Source organism: Hordeum vulgare, chromosome 5H, assembly GCF_904849725.1.
Source record: "Hordeum vulgare subsp. vulgare chromosome 5H, MorexV3_pseudomolecules_assembly, whole genome shotgun sequence".
In the NCBI taxonomy this organism is placed as follows: domain Eukaryota; kingdom Viridiplantae; phylum Streptophyta; class Magnoliopsida; order Poales; family Poaceae; genus Hordeum; species Hordeum vulgare.
Genome location: NC_058522.1, coordinates 7014467 through 7023451, shown reverse-complemented (window position 1 = coordinate 7023451; position 8985 = coordinate 7014467). Strand labels below are relative to the sequence as shown.

Genomic DNA, 8985 nt, shown 5'->3' with positions numbered 1-8985 from the left:
TGAGCGGTAGATGTAGGCCTCCTCGAGTAGAGTTAGCTAGTGGAATGGAACCCTGGAGCCCCTTCTCCCTTCCATCGACGAGCCGCAGTGAAATTTGGCGTATATCGCCGGCGAGGTGCTTCCCCTGTTCCGGCCACCGTCAGGCAGAGGAAGGACCACAGGGGTTGCTCAATAGAACCTCCTCTACTCTGTTAAGATCCACGCACAGCATAGTGGTAGGGCGGTTTTGTGGCATCAGGTGGTCGTGGGTTCGAAACCCCGCGGCGCCACCCCTTTTGTTTTGTGGATTTCGGCACAGTAGCTTCAGTTGAGTGCATAACCTGTTTACCCTATCCCTTCTGTCGAACCAGAGTGGTGTAGTGCAGTGGTGTTGGTCCCTGGTGGTGAACCAGGGAGTCTTGGGTTCGAATCCCCCAAGCCCTTTTATTTTATTTTGCCTTTCCTTTTGCTGGTTTTTCTTTTGTTTGCCATGATAGTTTCTGTGGAGAGCTAGGGCAGCATGTATGGTATTTTGCTTGCCTCCTACCAGTAGGTTGCCTAGTTATTTTGCTAGTATGTGTAGTGATGCATGTGTAGGCTTTGTGTGCATATGTGTATTGTGAGCTAGTGATGTATGTGGTGTGTGTTTATAAGTGAGTGATGCACTAGCTTGTGCAAGTGTGTGTGTGTGTGGGTTCCCCCCCCCCCCACATACTTTGTGTTTGTGATGTGCTTATGCATATGACTATATGTGGTGCAACTCCTATGCATGTGTGCTTGTGTGGTGCAAGCACCCAAGGAGTGTGTAGGTGTATGTCATATGTGCATGTGAGTGTGAGATTTCCATGTGGAGTTGTGTGTGTGTGTGTGTGCATGTGTGTGTGTGTGTGTGTCACACACATGCTCAAGGCATGGTGTGCCTTGATTAGCACTTATGGCAAGCTTGTATGTGTAGGTGTAGGAATGCATGAAGTGAGTAAGTTAGTGTGTGTGTGTTTTAACTAGCATGTGTAGGTGCTTGATGTGTGTATGTGTTTGTGTGCTAAGTCACATGAACATGAGGTCTACCCCTCATGTGCACCATTGGATATGTGAGTGTGTGCAAGTGCATGTGAGGTGATGAGCTAGTGGGGTCACATGTGATAAATCACTATTTACCTCTTTGTGATTCCATGCATTTCTTCTTCTTAGCTTTGTGCCCTTTTGTTCTATGTAAGTACCTAGGTATTATATATGTTTTTGGGATAGAATCATCCCAGGAATCCAATGGTGGAATCAGATTCCACTTTGGTACACTTTCTGGGAATGTCATTTTCTGTTTTGTTCAATGTTTAGAGCTTGGTTCCATGTGAGATGTGATGGGCCCAAGAGGAGGATTCCGTGTTGTGGTAGTAGAGGGTGAACCCCTCTACAACATGGTGTTGTTGTTTCATGTTTAGGAGTTTATGTGTGCAAGTGGTGCTTAGTATAAGTAGGCATGTGGCTGAAATTTCAGAAACTCCTGATATTTTCTTCCCTTGTAGTTGTGCTTGTAAATGTTCATGTGTTGGGAATCAACCCTTGCATTCAACTCGAAAGTTGGAGCTTTCGTGTTTGTATAGGTCTCTGTCAATTTTCATTCCACTTGGCTTCCTATAGATATTGTTTTGGGTGCTATCAAAATGCTTCAGAGCATAAACAGCTAGTGAGAATCTGAGATTTTCACTAAGTCCCTGAAAACTGGTATTTTTGTCCATGTTAGCAGTTGTAGAACTTTCTGTGTGAAACTCCTTTGTACTATATTTTTGCTCATGCTTGTAGAGCTTTTGAATAGTTTCTGTCACATATCCTTTTGGCACATTTGGATGGCTGTAGGTGCTTTGCATGTAGCTCTCAAACTGCTATGATGCTGTTTTGGATAGATTGTATAGTTTTGATGTTTTGATGTTTGTGAGTGCATAGTTGATGGTGTTGTGAGTTTCTTTGCACCACCCCATCTATACTTGTTTGTTTTGTGATTTGGCAACCTGGGAATACCAGAAGTATGCCATTGGAGTGTGTTGTGATGGATTTGTTCCGTAGAACTCCATTTCTTGTTTTGTTGTTTCCGGTTGATCCATAGCTCCGTTCGTAACGTTCTTTATATGTTTTTGCATCGTTTTCGTGTGATACATCCGTTCATGTCATCCACATGCATGTCAAGATAGCTTAGAGTGCAGTTCTGTCCAGAAGTTTGTACTTTCTTCTCATGCATGTGCAAGTGACTAGAATAGAGATGCATGTTCATTCTCATCTCATGCATCATGTGTTTGTTGCATATTGTGGTGCTGTTGTTCATTGGATGCTATTTTTATGTTGGATAGCAACGAGATCGGAGAGCGATTACGTGGATCCGGGAGAGTACGTGCAGGACGAACAAGAGCAGTTCCAAGCTGAAGACATCACAGACAAGATGACATGACCTTGATTCCATCTCTAGACTTGTTATGCCTAGATTCACGTTTCCTTCATCATATGCTCGCTGCCTATCACTGAAATAATTGCCTCCTGATATTGCCATGAAACCCAAACACTTTCGCCTCCTAGCAAATATTGAATGGCTAAGTAGGCTTGCTCAGCTTCTAATGTTAGCGTTGCTAGTTGCAGGTGCAATTGTCTCATGTGATAACATGTGTTTGATATCATTATGCTAAATCTGTTATTAAATTAATGCACCTATATACTTGGTAAATGACGGAAGGCCTAGCCTCTTGTCGGGTGTTTGATTCCATAACTGATCGCTCCTAACATGTTCGGGGTTGTTATGGGGACCCCCTTGATAAATCTTGTAGTGTTAAAACTTGTCCGGCAGGACCCAACATTGGTGTTAATTTGCTAATTACTTAATAATAATCTGCATAGGGAATAGCTACCCCGAGGAATTAATCAACAACCCGGGCCAGTGCTCCTCATAAGTGTTGGTCCAAATTGAGCAGACTATGGGGCCACCACAGGGCAACCTGAGGTTTGGTATACCCGTAGTGTGACTCATCCGTCGTGTCCTGAGACTGAGATACGCGGCTCTTATCAGGGTCGTCGACACGACGGGAGGTCCTGCTAGTCTTGTCTTACCTTAGCGATATATCTTGCGTATAGGAATCCCGGCGAAGCTTTGGTTCTCCCCAGAGTTGAGGTTTTTCTCAAAGGAATCCGACGAGATCACGAGATTCGTGATAGAGGATTACTTTGCGGCCCGTGACCGTTTGTGATGGACTAGTTGGAGCACCCCTGCAGGGTTTAATCTTTCGGAAAGCCGTGCCCGCGGTTATGTGGCAACTTGGAATATTTGTTAACATCCGGTTATAGATAACTTGAACCTAATCTAATAAAATTGCTAACTGTGTGCGTAACCGTGACTGTCCCCTTCGAAGACCTCTCTTCGATCGGGAACACGGTGGGGTTATGTTTGACGTAGGTAGGTGTTCAGGGTCACTTATTGATCAGCTAGTCATCGCCCGCTAGTATAGACCACCATTAATAACTTGTTCTACATAAATTAGCAACCATAAATGCTTAGGATGCTGCAACATAAACATTGAACCTTCCCTACCTAAAACTTGTCTAGTTCTGGCACCGAGGTCATAGATTGCTGAGTCCCTGTGGCTCACAGATTACTTCAACACCCCAACAGGTACAGGTACGCCCGACACAGGTGATCCCGATGGCACGCAGCTGGCATGGCAGTACGATGAGGAGAACGACCGCTTGTACGTGAACTATCCAGAAGACTGAGGCAAGGTCGTGATCGTGGACAAACATGCATGGTAGCATAGCCTTTTCTCATGTTATGTAGTCCGTGACGGAACTACCTTGTCTGAATAAATGTGTGATGTAAACTCTGATATTATCTATGAGAGCTATGAACTTAGCTGCCACCATCACTTAGCTGCCACCATCACTTAGCTGCCTACCTAGGAACCCGGTAGAGGACTAGCTGGGTTATGAACTTTGAGCCGAATCTTCTCACACACGCATGCCCAAATAGATTACCCAACAACTGATTAGACTCATTTTTTTATTGATATTGGTCACAAAAGATATCTTCAGATGGTTATACGGAAGCACACTTGATAGCATTTTAGCACCGATAATTAGTACGCTCAAGGGCTGCAGTCGACAATAATAGTATTGTTGTCGTCGCCGCCAATAAAGCCATTGTAACAGCTGTGACATTGTCTGTCCTTGCTAAGAAACATCGCTATCCATTCATCAACTTGTTTGGCCAACAGATAGCGGTTTCGTTTTTTGAAACTTTTGGCCGCACAAAACATATTTTTCATGAAGTTAGTAGCAGAGCTGCGCCTATCGGTTTCATAGTGGGGGGCACAAAGGATTCTTCATGTGGCCTCGCATAGATGGTTCTGTATCGACAATGATATGGAAGTCCACACCAAGCGCTGTATTCACTTTGGGCAGAATTGATTGCCTAAAAAAGAAAATAGTTTGCCTAAAATGCAGTTGCTAAAACCGTTGTGAGCAGCAGATGCATATTTTCCTTAAAGATGGGTCATATAATAAATAAATAGTACACTCTTTTAACCAACTATTGTACATGTTAGCTATAAGATAGGCTATAGGTGACATGGCATGAGCTTACAGCCGGCAACCGGCTCTACTATTGTACTTACTCTAAAGCATAAATGAATCTGATTGTTTGCACGTGAAAACTTTGTGTAAGACACAATTGGAGTACAATAATTCTTTCACCAAAGGGGTAGCCCAAGTACATTTTTTTCTCACAGTTTTATCACGGATACATTGCATGATACATGAGTGCTGAGTTATATGGTTTCTCATAGCATGATTATGTGCTTATACAAAATGAAATGCTTTTCTCTATATAGGATTTGCATATATAGAATCTACTACCACTTTGAGTGCTCGTGGATCGGTGTACGCGTCTTGATCCTTGTACAAGAAGTCCAACATCCGTGTTGAATTCACCACGGCCTCTAGGAGCGGCGCTGCCGGCCGTGTGGCGGCTGACTTGAGCATCTCCTCAATGATGTCCATCCATGACTCCTCTATGAGCTCCCTGAGCTTTCTGTATGCATCTTCCTTTGCAGTGTAGTTGTTCTCCTCCATGCACGCTTCCACCGTTGATATCACAGGCCTCTCACCAGAGCTCTGTTCTTGTTCTCGCTGATTTACGAGAGAGGAAAAATTGTCATATTAACAAAGTGATAATACCTTCTATTAATATGGCTATATACATCAATGCATCAATTGATGCAGAGACCAGTTATCCTTTTCTAGTTAAATAACTTTTCTATTAGTTAACCAATATTTTATGGCAAGTAGTTTGTATGACCTGTTAACTATTATCCCGCCTCCAACATAGATGGTGTTTTAGAAAATATTTTTTCAAATATCTATAAGGGAATTGTTTGTATATACGAAATTATTCGAGCTTTTTCAACTACAATAATATCACTAGATTTAATACATTTAAGTTCTGTAAGTTTATAATTTACAACAATATATGCATATACTCCCTCCTTTCTGGTTTATAGGGCTCAAATCTGAAATCTCATTAACCAGGGTGAACTGTGAGTGGATGGCACTACTTCTAACTAGCCAATGAAATATTTCTCACATATTCAATTTCCAAGGCAATAAATGTAGCATCCTTCCTTTCATTGGACTTGCATGGTGCATATAGAAAAAGATGCATGCATAGCCACCAATTTCCTTTCTCTTATCTCTATGAATTAAATATGGTGTGAGACTCAAAGCACTTTAACTCAATTAGACTCAAAATATGCCTAGTATAATGGAAATCTGAAATTTTTGAGATGAGCCCTATAAACCAGAAAGGAGGGAGTAGGTGTTTAGAGTCTTAGATACTATTTCAGAATGGAGGCATTACATCAATGTACTTAGCTGTCTTTTAATCTGCATAGATATCCTCTTGCACACAACTAGAATTTATTATGTTTTTGCATAATATTCATCACCAAATATAAGAGACAAGCTAGAAACTAAAAGGATGCCAAACTTATCCATGAACGAAAAACTGCAAATAAAATCAAACATGGCATATATTTTCAGTTTTAAGTATATAACCTCGTGTGAAGCCACATCGTTGATGACACGGCCAATGATGCAAGAAGCTCGCATGATTTTGGGATAGGTCATGGTCCATTCGATGGCATCAACGCTTGCCCCTATGACAACGAGGGCAAGGCATACAATATGCATGCAACAAGAGCTAGGCACCGAGAATCGCAGGTGATCCTCAACAGTAACTGATGTTTCGCTCTCCTCACGCCATTTTGCCTCGTTGTAGTAGCATTTCGTAGCATCGATTAGCTGCACAAGTACAATGGTATATTTATTTTCCATGGGAAAGTTAATTGTCGATATCCATACACATATTTCTTTCATGTAGCAGATTTGTCTTACGAGCGAACATAAAGAAAACATAAGCTAGGTGATAACTTCTATCAACCAATATTGTAATATTAGTTTTGTAGGTTTTTTGAAACGAATTCAACAATTAAGATGAACCATGCAACGACTACACTGTTTATGAGTTAAAATATTTTAAACTTCAAATTTCTGCAGAGCCTCGATTATTTCATCACTTTTATCTACTTGTACACCCATGCACCATACATTGACTACACTGTTGATGGGTTAAAATATTTTGTACTTTAAATTTATGTAGAGCCATGATGATTTCATCACTTTTATCTACTTGTACACCCATGCAAATGGCCCTGCATCAATTGCTAAATGCGATTCAGGGGATCCGAACCATAGTGCTAGTTGCGTTCCATACATAATGATCTTATGCAAGTATCTAACGATATATTTTTGTTTAATTGAACATGTTCATGAGACATCGACTTACTAGATTTTTTACATAGTTTGCATGCTTGTTTCCTTGACTATCCAAGTCTTTTTCAATAACCTTCATGGTAGCGAGTACTTTGTTGTAGAAGAACTTCATGTAACCTGGGAGCTGTTCAGCAGCTTGTTCATCCCACCTAACAAGAATGGATAGTTGTTCCAGAATTAGTATCAAGCAACACATTAATTGGTTATTAAAACCACCCTATCCCACACATCTATATAGAGACCTTTCCATTGCCATGGTGAGGAGTTTGCTTTCTTCTAAGGTGCTATAACTGTCGTAAATGTCATCAAATATCGATATAAATATAAAGAACTTAGTGAGCACGATTCGTCCGTATGAATATTGTGGCTCAAATAGAACTCCTAGCATCCAAAAGTGCATCTCCACCATCCGGTCTCGTGCGAAGCTCAAATGGTCTTGGAGTTGAAGTTCTTTCCACCACCTGCAAATAAACCATGAGCTCAGATTGTAATGGTACGAGGGATGGTATATATGAAACGCGTTTCAAGAGTTAAGGGGCATCGCGTAGTGTCTGGACTTAGAGTTTAGTGATGAAATATAAATTCCACCAAGGGAAAGTAGGTGAAATTTTACCGACATACTAACAGATTTCATCATAGAGAGTCACTTACAAAGTAAGAGCCCTCAGCTCCTGACAGTACAGAGCTTGCAGAATACTGAAATCCAGCTTTGCAAGCTCCAAAATGGCCTCATTCCTTGTACTCATTCTCTCATAAACTGAGATGAAGTGTCGCACTTCAACTCTTTGAGGCCTCCTGAAAAGAGGTGTTTCCAGCGCGCGCCGCACCTGATCGAGCAATATTGATGGTGGAATTGTTTGTTGCTCCACCGCACGCTGGAGATGGTCTGTTGTGTAAGCCATCGCACTGCTGAGTGTTTCTTCACCATGGGTTCGAATATGGGCAGCGTTGTACATGGCCAAAAGGCTTCTTGTGTCGTTGCAGGTAATATTTCATTTGGCATCTATGAACTTTAAGAATACATCTGCGGCATTGTCATGTATAGTACATAGTTCTATTAGGACAAATATTTATAGAAAATCACACCTGTCCACCTCTTTGAGATTTTAGTTATGTTTGTAATACCTGGTGAAACATTGAATCCCTGTTTCCTGAGCAAATAAAACCGAAGGGCCACTGTGTGAAGATCGCTGGCGTCATCGCCGGCATCATGAATCCCACACAGCAAATCATTGATCTCCTTCCCATAGTGATAATCCAAACCAAGCTGCTGTAAAGTATCGACAAGCTCAAGCTTCTGAGGCAGATCAACAGAACGCGAATCTACTATCGTTGTCCTCAGTTCTTCTTTCATTACTTCAGCCTTGTTTTTCATGAGAAGACACTGCAAGAGCATGTAACATTAGTACTTACTTGGTGTTCCAATGCATGTTGTCTTAGACATTTAGACCTGCACAGTGTCCGAGGTTACTCTTTCACAGTCCATTTTGCATGATGTGTGTTATATTGTACGTTAAAACTTAAGTTGTTTAACTTATGCATATCGTACATCTATTTAGAGTTGTGCAATGGAAGTAGTGCTAGTTCATTTGATGCCAGCCTCCAACAGGAAAGTACAATACTGGTGTGTGCTAATTAAATTTAGTTCACCTGCGTCGGAGTGAATGGCCTGAAACCAAGGAAGAAGTCCCCCCAGACAGTGGGGTGGTGAAACCGGTGGCTGCCCTGGTTGTCGTTCATCACAGGCTGCGAGTGTGGGCAGCGGCGAATCTCCACAGAGGCTGCCATTGCTGGAGTACGATGGAGCTCAGCTGATCACTTGTCTATGATAATGCTAAGGTTAGTGATGCATGCCTTGTGAACTGGTTGGCTTTATAGATAGAACAGGAGAGGCCCCTAAATGGCACACGTGTATAATACTGGAGACACACAGGAACACTGAATGCAAGATTCACGTGATATTGTAACTGTCACTTTCAGTAGTGTGACACAAATGTGCTCATTAATTTAAAAACAATATTCAAGAAGTTAGGTAGAGGTTTGAAAATTCTAAGACATGTATCTCTTTCATAGTACATTGTTCCCTTTTGGCAGGCCACCCAAAAAGATTCTCCATGCATTGCTATCTTATATATCTAGTAACTG

At 41.7% G+C, this 8985-nt stretch overlaps 1 pseudogene; it reads right to left on the bottom strand.

Annotated features, from left to right (window-relative positions):
- Positions 1–4650: 4650 nt before the first annotated feature.
- LOC123397702 lies at positions 4651–8668 on the bottom strand (annotated as a pseudogene).
- Positions 8669–8985: the final 317 nt, after the last annotated feature.